At 38.9% G+C, this 13943-nt stretch overlaps 1 pseudogene; it reads left to right on the top strand.

Annotated features, from left to right (window-relative positions):
* The window catches only part of LOC100359027 (transcription factor E2F4-like), a 198429-nt pseudogene that overhangs the window by 97672 nt on the left and 86814 nt on the right, over positions 1-13943 (top strand).

Genomic DNA, 13943 nt, shown 5'->3' with positions numbered 1-13943 from the left:
GGTGGAACACAACTCGACAATCATTAAAACTTATTGCTTTACATTCAGATAAGGCAAGTAGGACCTAGAAAGGTGAAGCATGTCCCAGGGAGGCAAGTGGCCTGCCAGCTCCAGAACCATGGTAAAAAATGGGAGCTTTAACTTCCAGGTCTAGAGGCACTCACTGTGAAACTATCGCCTTAATTTGCAGCTCGCAAGTTCATGTGAGTTACTAGAAGCAGCATCCAATTTCCGTAAATATGATTTTCTTAGGACTTTCCCAGGTCATACTGATCACTGAGAATGCGGAGCCTTGGCCTGGGCGATTACGGGAGCCAGATGCCTGAGATCCAGGTGTTTACACAACACCCAGTGTTGCATGCAGAGCAGCTTCTGGCCACAGATAATTTTTCTCCCCTTGTTGACATCTCTGTGGTCCCTCAGGGAAATGCTCCACATAGCTTGCCAGCCGGTGTTTCAGGTGGGATGTGGCGTGCCTCAGGTGGTATGGGTGAACATAACAAATACGTAAATGAGAAAACAAACCAGCAGCAACCTGTCCATATTTTCAGCAAGAACATCATTTTCAGGAGCTGCCATCTGCAGAACTCCCACCCTTAACTGATTTCCACACGCAGCACTCTCCCACCACAGGGTGTTGTGAAAGAGTTAAATAAATTCACAGGAATCTCTCATTATATCCTTTACTGGAAGTATAGCTGGTTTTCTTAATATAAATCGCCATACTACACCAGTCCCAGGTGAACAATCTGCATATCTATGCATAATTCATGAATCTTCAGTACCAAAGAGAGAGTTGCAAAGACTTGTTAATTGCTCAAATGTGAGATTTTATGCCAATATCTCAGATATAATTGGAGACTCTAGAAAAGGCCCCTGGTAGAAGAGGCTTCTTCATTGATACCATATCCAAGGCTGCTTGTCAAAGTGGGTATTTAGCCCAGATATTAAGTCACCAGCTTAGATGCCCATATCTCACATCAGAGTACCTGGTTTCAGTTTCCATCTCAGGCTCCTGATGACAGCTACCAGTTAATACAGATCCTGGAGGGAAGAGGTGGTGGCTCACATAATTGGGTTCCTGCCACCCACGTGGGAGACCTGGATAGAACACCTCTGCCACATGCTTCAGCCCCGGCCCAGCCCCGGCCCAGCCCCAGATATTGTGGGCATCCAGGGAGTGCATCGGTGGATGGGAGCTCTCGTTCTCTGTCTCCTTCCCTCTCTGCCTCTCAAATAAATACATTTAAAAATAAAAAAAGGACTGCTTGCCGCTGGACAGGGTGACAGATGCTTCTCATTTTCAACCCTTGAGCAGGTGCATTCTAAAGAACAAATGTGAGTTGACCTGAATTGATGGTAAAAGCCGGTGGAGGTGAAACTGCAGTTGGCATTCGTTGTAGGCACAAACCAAGACGTGACTTTTATATCTACATATTATCCAGAACTTATGTAAGTTACACGTAGTTTTAACTTTTGGCTTACAATGCTCTCACAGTCTGGAATATTCCTCCATATTTCAATATGTTCATTTTAAATGTGATTAATTTTTAAAAATTTCTTCATCACTTTATCTGATGAAAGACAAATGTGATATGCAAGGAAATATTCTACATTAATTGTGGAAGTGTATATAACTCCTTCTCAAGTTAAGCATTATTAAACTCATAGGTGCGTTCACTTTTAGGCCTTTTGTCACTTGTACACACATTCATATATATCCCAGACACACATAATTATTTATGCATAAATTATATTATGTAAGTTATTCTCCTCATTGCCTTTTCTCCTTTTTTATTTTGGGAAGTTTTTTTTAAGAAGAATTTTAGGTGTATAGAAAAAAGTGTAAAGATAGCAGATGGTCCCCAAATATCCCACACCCAGATTCTCCTACTGTTAGCACATTGCACAGCACACTAACCACAATTAATGACCCATTTTCTTTACATTATTATGAATTAAAGTTTATGTTTTGCTTAGATTTCCTTAGTTTTTCCTAATGACCTTCTTCTTTTCCAATTTGATGCTATACTGCTTGAGTTCTTTTATTAAAATTCTTAGATTATTATTTATGTCTCTTACTTCATTTTTCTCATCACAGATTAGAATATGAAAATAATAGTATCACCTCTCATGGTTATTGTGAGAGTTAAATGAGTGTGTGATAGTGTGTGTCAAGATAGTTTCTGATAGGAATTAAAGATAAAAATAGGGGCCAGCATTGTGGAGTTGCAGACTGAGTCATTGCCTGTGATATGTGCCCTCCATATCTGAGTGCCTGGATTCCTGCTAGTGCTCCTGGGAGGCAGAAGAAGATGGCCTAAATGTTGGGTCCCTGGTGCTCATGTCAAGGATGTGGTTGGAATTCCTGGCCACTGGCCTCAGCCTTGCCCAGCACTTCTTGTTGTATGCATTTAGGGAGTGAACTTGTGGATGGACGACCTCTCTCTCTTTTTGTCTCTCCTCTCTGTCATTCTTTCAAATAATTAAATCTGTAAAAAATAAAAATGAAAGAAATATAAATATATTACTTCAGCAAATATATTTTCCCCAAAATCTTTTGTGTCCTTGAAAGGAAAATCTCTCTTATTTTTCACGCATAAGATGTCATGTCCTACACAGTGCAACAACCTTGTACACAACAGGCTGAAGAGAAAAACCTGCTGAATTGACTGTGAGAATGAAACTCTCCAAGAACCATTTAAGCTCTAAGAACTTGTGATAAAACACATACCCCTCTTTTTAATAAAAATTATAATTATGTGTAGGTGCATGTTTTAAAACCAGGCTTAGAGTAGACACCCACAAAGTGAAGATGGGGAAAGTCTGGTGAGTTCTAGATTTAAGGGAGGCGGGATGCTCAGCAACCTGAATTTTTGGTAGAAGTGGGTGGGCATGAAGACGCAGTGGGAAGCAGGGGCTGGTGGAAGCGTCACATATTTGCTATTAGGCAAGGCAAAGGTTTGTTTGGATGGGTGTGAGAATTGAGCCTTGAACACATACAGCCTCCGGTCTCCAGAGACTGACAGACAGAGGACCAAAGAGAAGGGGGTTTGTGCCAGTGAAGAGAGAGTGATACGTTCCAAGGGATTCTAAGGTAGCTTGTGGAAACCCTGCCTGGTTTGAATGTGTTCGCCTCATCCACCTGAAACACAGACAGCCGGAATCTGGGGACTGGACTTTTCAACCAGTTCTAACCCAAGTGCAATAGCCCACTGTGGATTAGCTGGAGTTTGAGTTCTATATTTAGCACTCATGCCGACAGCACTCCCCAGGCCAATGCATGCTCAATTTACTGCAGAGCTGCCAGACCCTGGTTCCTATTTTGCCTCCTGCTCTAGTTAGCTGTGCTGAGCCATGTGGAAACCTCAGGGATCAGTTTGACTCTTCACTCTGCAAAGAGTATATCTTAACATAGACCCCTGCTACCTGACTCTCACTTTGAAGCTCCTGGTGAACTATTGCCATCTGGGCCTTTGTCACTTGGCGTCTGTCCAGTGTGCCAACCTGTGTTCTTCCTACATAGAACTCCAAATGTTGTGAATTTCAGTGTAAGGCAGAAACTCTCTCCAACTAGGTAAGAAGCCTGATTTCTGCTTTCTTGAGCTCCCGGGGACCTGATGAGGCCTGACCAGTCATTGGTACCTCAGCTGTACTTTGACTCAGAGCTTGGCAAATCTGCAGATTCCTTTCTGGTGAGATAGGAGGTTCCTGCCATTGTAGTGGGCGAGGTGGATTCTGCTATAAGGTCCCTCTTCCCGCATCCTGGTGTCAGGATATAGCTGCCCTGCCATTGGCTAGCAGAAGCAGTGATAATCTATATGGCACCAGCACACTGGCCTTGTTCCTAGAGCTGTATTTGTGTAACAAATGATCTGACCTGCTTAGCACTTCAATGAACTACTCAGTAACTTCTAATATATCATGTTCTGCATTAATTAGCCAAAGTAGGCTTCAGCTACTTGCAACAAAGATGACCGATACATAGCAACTACTTAAGCATTTTTTATTTAAAAAAAATCAATGTATAGAAAATTAAATATATAGCAAATATCCCCAAAAATTTACATATTCAGTTAATTTTAACATTTTGATGCATTTGCCCTTGATTTGAAAAGGAAAATTTCTGACATGGTGATATTTCATCCTAAATATGTCTAAATGCTCTTTTAGAAGTAATGATGTTTTTTTATTCAATCATTTACATACATGAGGAATTTTATATCAAAACAATGTTATCTAAAATAGAATTCATATTCATATTCAAATGTCTTTTTTTTTATCTTTTCCCTATTTTTTAGAGGCAGAAAGATACAAACAAAAAGATATAGAGAGGGAGACAGCTCTTATTTACTGATTCATTCCTCAAATGCCCACAACACCCAGAACTGGGCTGGGTTGAAGCCAGGAGCCCAGAATTCCATCCAAGTCTCCCATGTGGGTGGCAGGAATCCAACTGCTTGAGCCATTCTCGTTATCTCCTAGGGTTTTCATTAGCTGGAAGCTGGAGCCAGGAGCCAGGGCTAGATATCAAACCTAGGTATAACTATGTGGATGCCAGCATCTTAATTAAAGTCCTTTATAAAAGTAATTTTTAAAAGAATTATTGATTTGTTTGAAAGGCAGGGTGACAGAGATGAGGAGAGAGAAAGAGAGAGAGAGAGAGAGAGAGAGAGAGAGAGAGATTGTCCATCTGCTGCTTCATTTGTCCAAATGCCCACAAAAGCCAGGAAAAGCCAGGCCAAAGTTTGGCCCCTGGAAGTCCAACTGGGTCCCCCATGTGGGTGTTAGTGATTCAAATGCTTGGGCCATTATCTGTACCCTTCCCAGGGGCATTAGCAAGCAGCTGGATTGGAAGCAGAGGAGCTGCGGCAAGAAGTGGCTCAGCAATTTGGAATGTGGGCATCTAAACAGCAGCTTAACCTGATGCATTGCAACATCACCCCCTACTAGAGGTTGGAACTGCTAGGGAAAATGCACACCCTCTTTTAAAAATAAAATGGGATAAAAAGAACCCCCCCAAATCGTTTATTTTAAAGTTCCATATGCCTTCTGAATTGTATACACATGATAAGAGTTCAGCTCAATTATTTTACATAAAGGAAAGACACAGGAATTCAGGACCCAACTCAAGAAAGAGAACATTGAGTACCCGGAAGGCTCTGTCCTTGACTCTTCCACCCTTTTGTGCCTCCTTGCAGGGGTTATGGGCACCCATCGTTCTGACCAAAGTGGTCTTGGTTGTTTTGGTTCGTCATATAAATGGGACCACACAGTTCTCTTCCAGAATGTGAATTCTGTGCTCATAACGATGTTGGTAAGATTCAGCCATTTTGCTGTGTGTGTTGTGGCTCAGTTGTTCTCTAATGTTTCGGTTTATTCATTTTATTGTTAATGGGCATTTTGGACAATTCTTAATTTTAGCTATGACAAATAGTACTACTGAAAGCATTTTGAACAAAAGCGCTTTGAGTATTTTGAATTCTGTTGCATACATATTTGAGAGTATAATTTATAAGTAACAGGTAAGGCATATTTTTAGTTTAGTAGATAGAGGAAGACAATTTATAAAGTGGTTTTACTAATTTATACCCCTATCAATATATGAGTTCTATTTGCTCCATATTGTTGTCAATGCCTGATATTATTAATGCATTTAAAAAATTCCATTTACTTTTTGTCCAAAATTCAACCCTCTATCGTGTATGCTAATTTGCTATCATGTGTCTTTAGTGCTCCTTCATGACAGTGTCTCCATCTTTTTCTTTTTTGTTTTTCTAGTATATTACTATTTCTGAAGAGTCTAAGATACCTGTCTTGTAGTTTCCCACACTTGCTATTTTGTCTGAATGCTTCCCATGATTACATTCAGTTAAATAATGTTTGGCACTGACTCAGCATAGATAATGCTATGCCTTCCCATGATGTCATTTCTCTTCCTTTCTTGCAGTTGTGGTTGCCTGTGGTAGGGGGTCTGGTGACAGGTGGAAAAGAACTTACAAAAGATTTGAAAGAAAAGGCATGATCATGTAGGGTTAGGAGAAAGTAGTGGGTGGTGACAGATATGCTAATTATCTAGTTTGTGATGGTATCCTCTAGATGCCTTTTATAATAACACCAACAAAATTACACTATTCAAATGTCTATGGCTTATTGTATATCCACTATGCCTCAATAAATCTTTTAAAAGTCCATATGATAGATATAAAATTTGTTGATCAAAATACATGCTTAAGCATTAAATAAAAGTAAATGTTAACTAAATTTCTTTCTTCCAGAACTAGAAAATGTGTCTTTGAGGCTCCAAGCCTTTCAAAAACTAGGAGACGACTGAACCTTTTGTTCCTGAAGTCTTGTTTCCCGATATATGATTTGGCAAAGTGCACGTGTACCAGGCTTGCTATGAGGATGACGTTGGATGCAATCACAAAGCCCCTTCCTAGAACTTGAGGATACAAGAACACCCCTCAAGTCTGCCTTGGAAACTTCAGCTTGGAAACCATATCAAATAGCTAGCTGACAGTGAATAAAGCTCAATTGATCTTGCTGTAGTTAGCATAAATAAAGTATCTGCAAAACACTTCTTTTAGAAAGAATGAGTTACCCTTTGCCATACAAAAAACCACCTCAAATGTAATAACTTAAATAACAAAAGAGCATTTAGTTTGCCAACCTGCAGTATAAGTGGAGAATGATTAATGGAGGTGGCTTGACTCTGTGTCACTTGGGGCACATCGCTGAGGTCTTCATTTCCAAGACGCTTCATGAACGAGCTGGGTTGGAGATTATTGCTGGCTGATGCTGAGAAGACCAGCTGAGAATGTGTGTGTGTGTGTGTGTGTGAGAGAGAGAGAGAGAGAGAGAGAGAGAGAGAGAGAGTCCTTATTTCTTATCGTGCTATATTACATAAAACTGGTAAACATAACCTAGAACTACATTATAACAGGTAAAGAATATATATTTATATATTATATATTAATATTATATATATTATATATTTATAAAAGTTGCTCTTATACCTCAGGCAGGTTCTTTAATCCTTATGAATATCAAATCTTTTTAACCAATAAAATGGAAATGACATGATCTACTGGACTGAATGATTATATGAAATAATTGAAACAATATTTCAATTTCCTGGTACAAAGTAAATGCTCAATATTTTTTGAGTTATTTTCTTCCCTGTTACACCATTCTGTCAATAGTTTTCTGCTGAAATTTGCACCTCTGAATTATTTTATTATATAACACATTGTCTGTGTACTTCATTTCTGAGATCTTAAGTGTTTGTAAAAACATCTTGTTTGTAACAAAACCACAGCAGATGTAAGGAGTCTGACATATAGCAATAATAAATACTTGAAAAACTAAGTTAATAATGTTGATAATCTCTTTCATATTCAACTAGCTTTTAAATATTCATAAACTACTTGCAAAAGCTTTGTTTTTCCATACAGCATGGAACTGTGAGTTTTGACTTTAACTTGCGTGTACAGATGAAGAAACAGAAGCTATCAAATGTTGTATCCTGGCTCAGAACATGCAACTAGTAAAAGAGAGAATCTCATTTACAACCTAATTTACATTCCAGTGCTTGCATCAACCTCATATTTAAGGTTAACTGCAAAATAGGCAATTGCCATAGAAAATTAAGATCCGTGTTTAATCATTACATGTGATAAATTCAGCACTCGTTATTTCAGAAGGTTGCCAGGGGTAGGGGTTAGGTCTTTTGCAGAAGACAAACTATCACCATTAATGAGTTAATCCTCAGACAGTGTCTCTGCACTCGGTACCAACTGGCACCTCTGAAGGGCATATCTTAGGAAGAAAGAATGGCAAAGAAAGCAAGGTTTGATGTCATCAGAAAACTCAGAAATCTTTCATAAGCACTTCACAGAATAAGGAGGAGATAAAACTGCCCCCAATGACCTCTTTTGATTTTCTCATAATGGGAAGATTATAAATCCAGATGAAACAGGTCAGAATTAAGATCTGTCTTTTGAAAACCCAGAAAGGCCTCATCAAAATCCATTTTCTCCTATCTGATCCTGTGTGTGTCCCATACTACTTTGCACTTGAAGAGGGAGAAGGTTATCAGATCATCAACCCAGGACAGCTGTGCAGCCATCAGAGAGGAACAACCACCCCAGCCCCCTGGGAAGTTTTAGCAGCAGAACGAAATCTCTACTCATTTAAAGAGCCCACTTGGGCTAGGCCACATGCCTTCCATGCTCAAATTATATATCTACTACTATGTGGATGTAAATATTAATATATGAAAGTATTATGTCAATGTGTAATGTTTCTATATATAAAATATATAGATCATGTCTCTGTTGTCAATTTTGTATATCTTTATTAAATTACATATACACAAATATGTGTGTATACATACTATAATGGATTTGCATGTAATTGTATACAACCTGACACACATAATTTTGTTGTGTATGGTAGCCAGTGTGCTCATTACCCCTACCTTCTATAAATGCTCTTCACTACCATTCCCTTCTGCCTGAACCTGACAAGCTGAACACAAAGATCTTGTTAAGGGGACAGTGGGTTTTCATGGCCTCACATACCTCTTTTCATTCCAGATGCACCCTCTATTTCATCTGATTTATACCATGAGGCATGGAGTGCTTTAGATTTCTGATTTCATACCTTAAGGCCTCTGTCACCTTCCTTCCAAATAATAAAATTTACTCTGTTCTGGGCGGTCAAGCCTAAATTTTCTAAACAGTAGTACATATCCCATTTCTTTGTACTATTAGGGCTCAAACATCCTACATGCTATCCTACATTTTCTTCCAATAATACCTGCATAAGAGGCCTCTTGTTTAACACACATAATAGCTTCCCAACTGTCTTCACCCTTGAAGCGAGAGGTTATAAATACGAAGTGAGAGGTTATATATACGTCACGGGACGTAGTACTGGGTGTTGCTCATTAAAAGAGGATCATGGATATCGCAATAATTAAGCATATTCTTAGAAAAACCGACTGATTCATGTGCTTGCCTTTTAGCCTATAATTGATAGTCTGGTATAATGAAATGAGCACTAAACCCCAATGTCTCTATGATTTTCTTTAATTCTTGAATTCAGTAACTGTATTAAAAGTTTTCTATCTTCTCTGTTTTGAAAAGTCTGATGGTAAATATCATTTTTTTAAGATTTACTTATTTATTTATTCATTTGAAAGTCAGAGTTACAAAGAGAGAGGAGAGGCGCAGAGAGAGAGAGAGAGAGAGAGAGAGAGAGAGAGAAAGTCTTCCATCCGCTGGTTCACTCCTCAGTTGGCTGTACCAATCAGAAGCCAGGAGCCAGGAGCTTCTTCTGGGTCTTCCACATGGGTGCTGGGGCCCAGGGACTTGGGCCATCTTCCACTGCTTTCCCAGGCCATACTGGAGAGCTGGATTGGAAGTAGAGCAGCCAGAACTCGTACTGGCACCATATGGGATTCTGGCACTGCAGGTGGTGGCTTTACCCACTACACAACAGCACCGGCCCAGAAATATATTAATGTTGGAAACCTCATGCTTGCAAGTCCATATGACCAATCAAAGTTCAACTATTTGTTGAATTAATCATTATATCATATATTCAACCTTTGCTTTTTTATTTATTAAACTTGTAATGGGGAAAAGGTTAATTCCTTTGATAGATGATCACTTTTAAAATATCTGATCATAACCTTTGTGTCTCCTTCTGTCTTTTCTTTTCCAAGCTAAGTATCCTCAGAGCATCACTTGGCACTGTGTCTAGTCTGTTCAGTAGGCTGATTGATTTCCCCTGAAGACTGCCAAGCTGCCCCATTCTCCTCTCAGAGTTAGTGACCAGGGTGGAACAGACTTCTTGAGCTATCATTTACTCATCTCCCTTTTTTCTGCAAGCAACCCATGTGATATGATAGTGAATGAGTTTGATTTACTCTTTTACAGACAATTATAAGGCTTTTATAACCTTGACTGTGAAGATGAAAGAGAAACAAAAATGATACTACCACTTTAACTTCTGGAAAAGAGACTCATCTGTTTTACCCTCCAATTCCCACCATTATTTTTCATTCTTTATTTCTTTTTCTTTTAGTTAATTGTTTATTTTTGCAAAACAAGACATTCTTCCCACATAAAAATTATTAATGTTTCTGAACCTTCAAAAAGAGAACAGTCAAGAGTCTTTAAATTTGTATCCAATTAAATTTTATCTGACTAAACTCACTATATAATTCCACTTCTGGACAAATTGGAGTTCAATCAATTTCCATAACCTTGGCATTTTATCTCTGTGTACACAATAAAACAGCCAGAATATTTCTGCAAGGTCTAAATAATGAGATATATTTGGATGTACTCTCAGCTAGAATGAAATGTATAAAATGTCAATGCCATCAAGTAATGAAGCAATCAATATCAGATTTTATATTATTTTTATTTTTTATTTAAAAAAAATTTTAAGGGATACAAATGTCATAAGTACAACTTTAGGAATATAGTTATTCTTCCCTCCATACCCACCTCACACCCATGCACCCACCCCTTCACCTCTTCCCTCTCCCCATGCAAGTCCCAGTCACCATTAAGATTCATTTTCAATGAAGTTTTTACACAGAAGACCAACTCTATACTAAGTAAAGAATTCAGCAATTTGCACACACATACACAAAACTGAGAACTAGTTTTACAGTTAACTCTCATAATATAACTCATTGAGGACAGAGGTCCTGCATGGGGAATTAGCGCACAGTGAATTCTGCTGTTAATTTAACAATTAAAACTCTTGTGCATGGAGTCAGTGACCACCATAGGCTCTTGACATGAGCTGCTTTAGGCTATGGAAGCCTTTTGAGTCCACAAAATCCATCAGTATTTGGACAAGGCCATAAGCCAAATGGAAGTTCTCTCCTCCCTTTAAAGAAAAGTACATCCTTCTTTGATGGCCACTTCTTTCTGCTGGTGTCTCACTCATAGAGATCCTTCATGTAGGACATTTTTTGCCACAGTGCTTTGGCTTTCTGAACCTGAAATGCTCTCACAGGCTTTTCAGCAAGAAGAGGAAAACTTGAGGGCTGATTCTGAGGTCAGAGTGTTACAGCGATTGTCATCCTATGAATGTACTGTGAGGACTGCTTCCCATATATTGGAACATTCCTTCCTTTTTAATTCTTTCTATTATTACTACCAGACACTTGATCCTATGTATATGAGCACTTTAACACTTAATTCTATCTATATGTTTACTTTAAAGCTTAATATGATCACTTTAAAAATGAAGATGACATTTTTACCACCAAACTTAATGGAAATTGGAGTCCTATGATAAATTTTTAAATTGTGCCCTTAGGAATAAGGCTATAGGAATATATACAGAACTATACAGCTTTACAGTTACAAACTTTGTCCTCCCTCTCTTATTCTCACTCTCATTTTTTTACTGAGATCTATTTTCAGTTGACTTTATACACAAATGATTATCTCTATGCTTAGTAAAGCGTTCAACAAATAGTATTAAGAAAAACTCATTAAAAAAAACAAAACAAAACTGTTCCTTGACAGTCAAGATAATGGTGGCTCAAGTCATCCCTTCTTGAAGTGTGACTATTGATAAATAACGAATTTGACCTGCCTTTTTCCCAAAAATATTCCTATTTTTTTACTTTGAATTTCCTTTGAACTTTTACTGAGAGATTTTCTTCCTTTATCTTCTTTCTTAGTGATGACCATGTTTCTGTTTGCAGCACATCCTTATGCATCTTCTGCAGGGATGGCAGGTGGTGACAAATTCTTTCAATTTCTCTTTGTTATGGAAGGTCTTTATTTCACCTTCAATAATAAATGAGAACTTTACAGGGTATAGTATTCCAGGTTGACAGTTCTTTTAAGACTTGAAATATATCTCAGCATTCTCTCCTAGCCTGTAAGATTTTTGATGAAAAGTCTGCTATGAGTCTAATTGGAGATCCATTGAAAGTGATCTGGCATTTCTTTCATGAACATTTTAGAATCTTTTCTTTATGTTTCACTGTAATGAGTTTGATTACAATGTGTCATAATGAAAATCTTTTCTGGTCATGTCTATTAAGAGTTCTATGTGCTTCCTGTACATGGATGTCCCTTTTTTCAAAATTAGGGATGTCTTTTGCTATTATTTCACTAAACAGGCCTTCTAATCCTTTCTCTCTTTCTATGCCTTCAGGAACTCATAGAACCCATATGTTGGGTCATTTTATAGTATCCTGTAGATTTCCAACAGTGATTCTTAGTTTTATAATGTCCTCTTCTTATTTTTGGTTTGAATGTATAATTTCCTGTTCTTTGTCTTCTAAGTCAGATATTGTTTCTTCTGCTTCACTGATTCTGTTGTTAAGGCTTTCTATTGCATTTTTATTTGTTCTCTTGAATTACTCATTTCAATTTGATTTCTCTTTAAGATCTCAAATTCACAGGAGGATTTTTCTTTCATGTCCTTTTTTATGGATTTAGTAGTTCCTGCATTTGCTTCTGATTAGTTCTATGTAATCTTATGATCTTTTTTTGAATTCCATTTTTTGCATTTCTTGCATCTCATCTCTTCAAGAGCTAGTATTGAAGTGTTGTGTTCCTTTGAGGGTGACATATTGTGTTCTGTGGGTGATCCTGTACGTAGATGGGAGTCTGCCTGCCCTGTCCATGCAGGAGGATGAGAGGACATGGGAAGCCATGCCTCCTGGGTGGGACCCCACAGCCTGGCTTCTGGTAGGCAGTGGGATCCCTGGGCACATTTTCCCCTCACCCCAACCAATCAGGTAAAATGCTCCTGGGTGTGGCCTAGGCCCATCAGGAAAGTTACTGCAGCCTATATGATCTTCAAGCTGATTGTAGAAGCATAGCGGTGCCAATAATGGCTTCATCCTATAGAATTAGTGTTGCCCTGAATTAGTTACACCCCTTTTGCCTACTCTTTAAAAAGTGTGCATGGTCATTAATAAAGTGGACATGTTTACCAAAACTTGTATGCGGTGCTTCTTGGCAAAGAGTGTCATCGCCCCATTCTTACCAACAGAATGCAGGCCTTCTGGGTCAATTCCGCATATTCCTTGTTCTTGTTTATTGAATTTGTAGTTTGCTGTTTGTTTGTCATTTGTGGATATACTCTTTGGTTTCTTCTTTTTTTTTTTTTTTTGCTTTAGTGTCTTTTATCTTTGTACTAATCCTCTGTAGATAAGTGGAGTGTCTGCGTTCAGTGAATATCTAGAGGCTTGTAGTGGGTGTGACTGGGGAGCTCTGTTCAGTTCTCCAGAGTGAAGGGTGTATCTAAGGTTATACACAGAGGTTTAGCATGGTAAATATCTCTTTTTCTTTAATCAGAAGGGAAGTTCATTGTGCTTAGCTGAGCTCCTCTCCTCAAAGTGCCTTAGTGCTAGCCCCAGTGGATATAATATTCATCTGTTCTGCCCCAAGGACCACACAAAGGATCTGTATGGTCCTCAGAGTAAGCTCAGATTCCCCAGCAATGTCCCTCACCCGGTAACCAGGAAGCACTGAGCATATGGAATCTCCCATGGTGACTGCCAAAGTCTCAGCCAACTGTGAGTCCTCCCACACAGCCTGTTTTTCTCACAGTCCTGGCATACAAACCTCTCACAGTCACAAACTCCCAGCCCCCTGTTAGTTCTCCCCACCAAAGTCAGGAGTCTCCACTAGGCTGGTTGCTGGGCATGGACAACAGCTGGTGCAGCTGTTATGTATGTCTAAAATGGCACCCATTCTATTGGCTTGTTACAAGATGCTGTTGTAAAATGATCAGGAGAGGTAAATGTACCCCTCCTTTTTTCTTTTCTTTTCTGTTCTAGTTTGGCAGGTACACTATCCCCTGTGAGGATCCAAGCCAAGTCCCCTCTAGGCTCTTCCTATAGCTTTATTGCCTGTGGTTTGGGTTGTTGTAGTCTGGTCTTACCT

The sequence above is a fragment of the Oryctolagus cuniculus genome, chromosome 6 (assembly GCF_051225735.1).
Source record: "Oryctolagus cuniculus isolate XC-2025 breed Fujian yellow rabbit chromosome 6, ASM5122573v1, whole genome shotgun sequence".
NCBI lineage: Eukaryota > Metazoa > Chordata > Mammalia > Lagomorpha > Leporidae > Oryctolagus > Oryctolagus cuniculus.
This window is presented reverse-complemented; position numbering and strand designations above follow the sequence as displayed.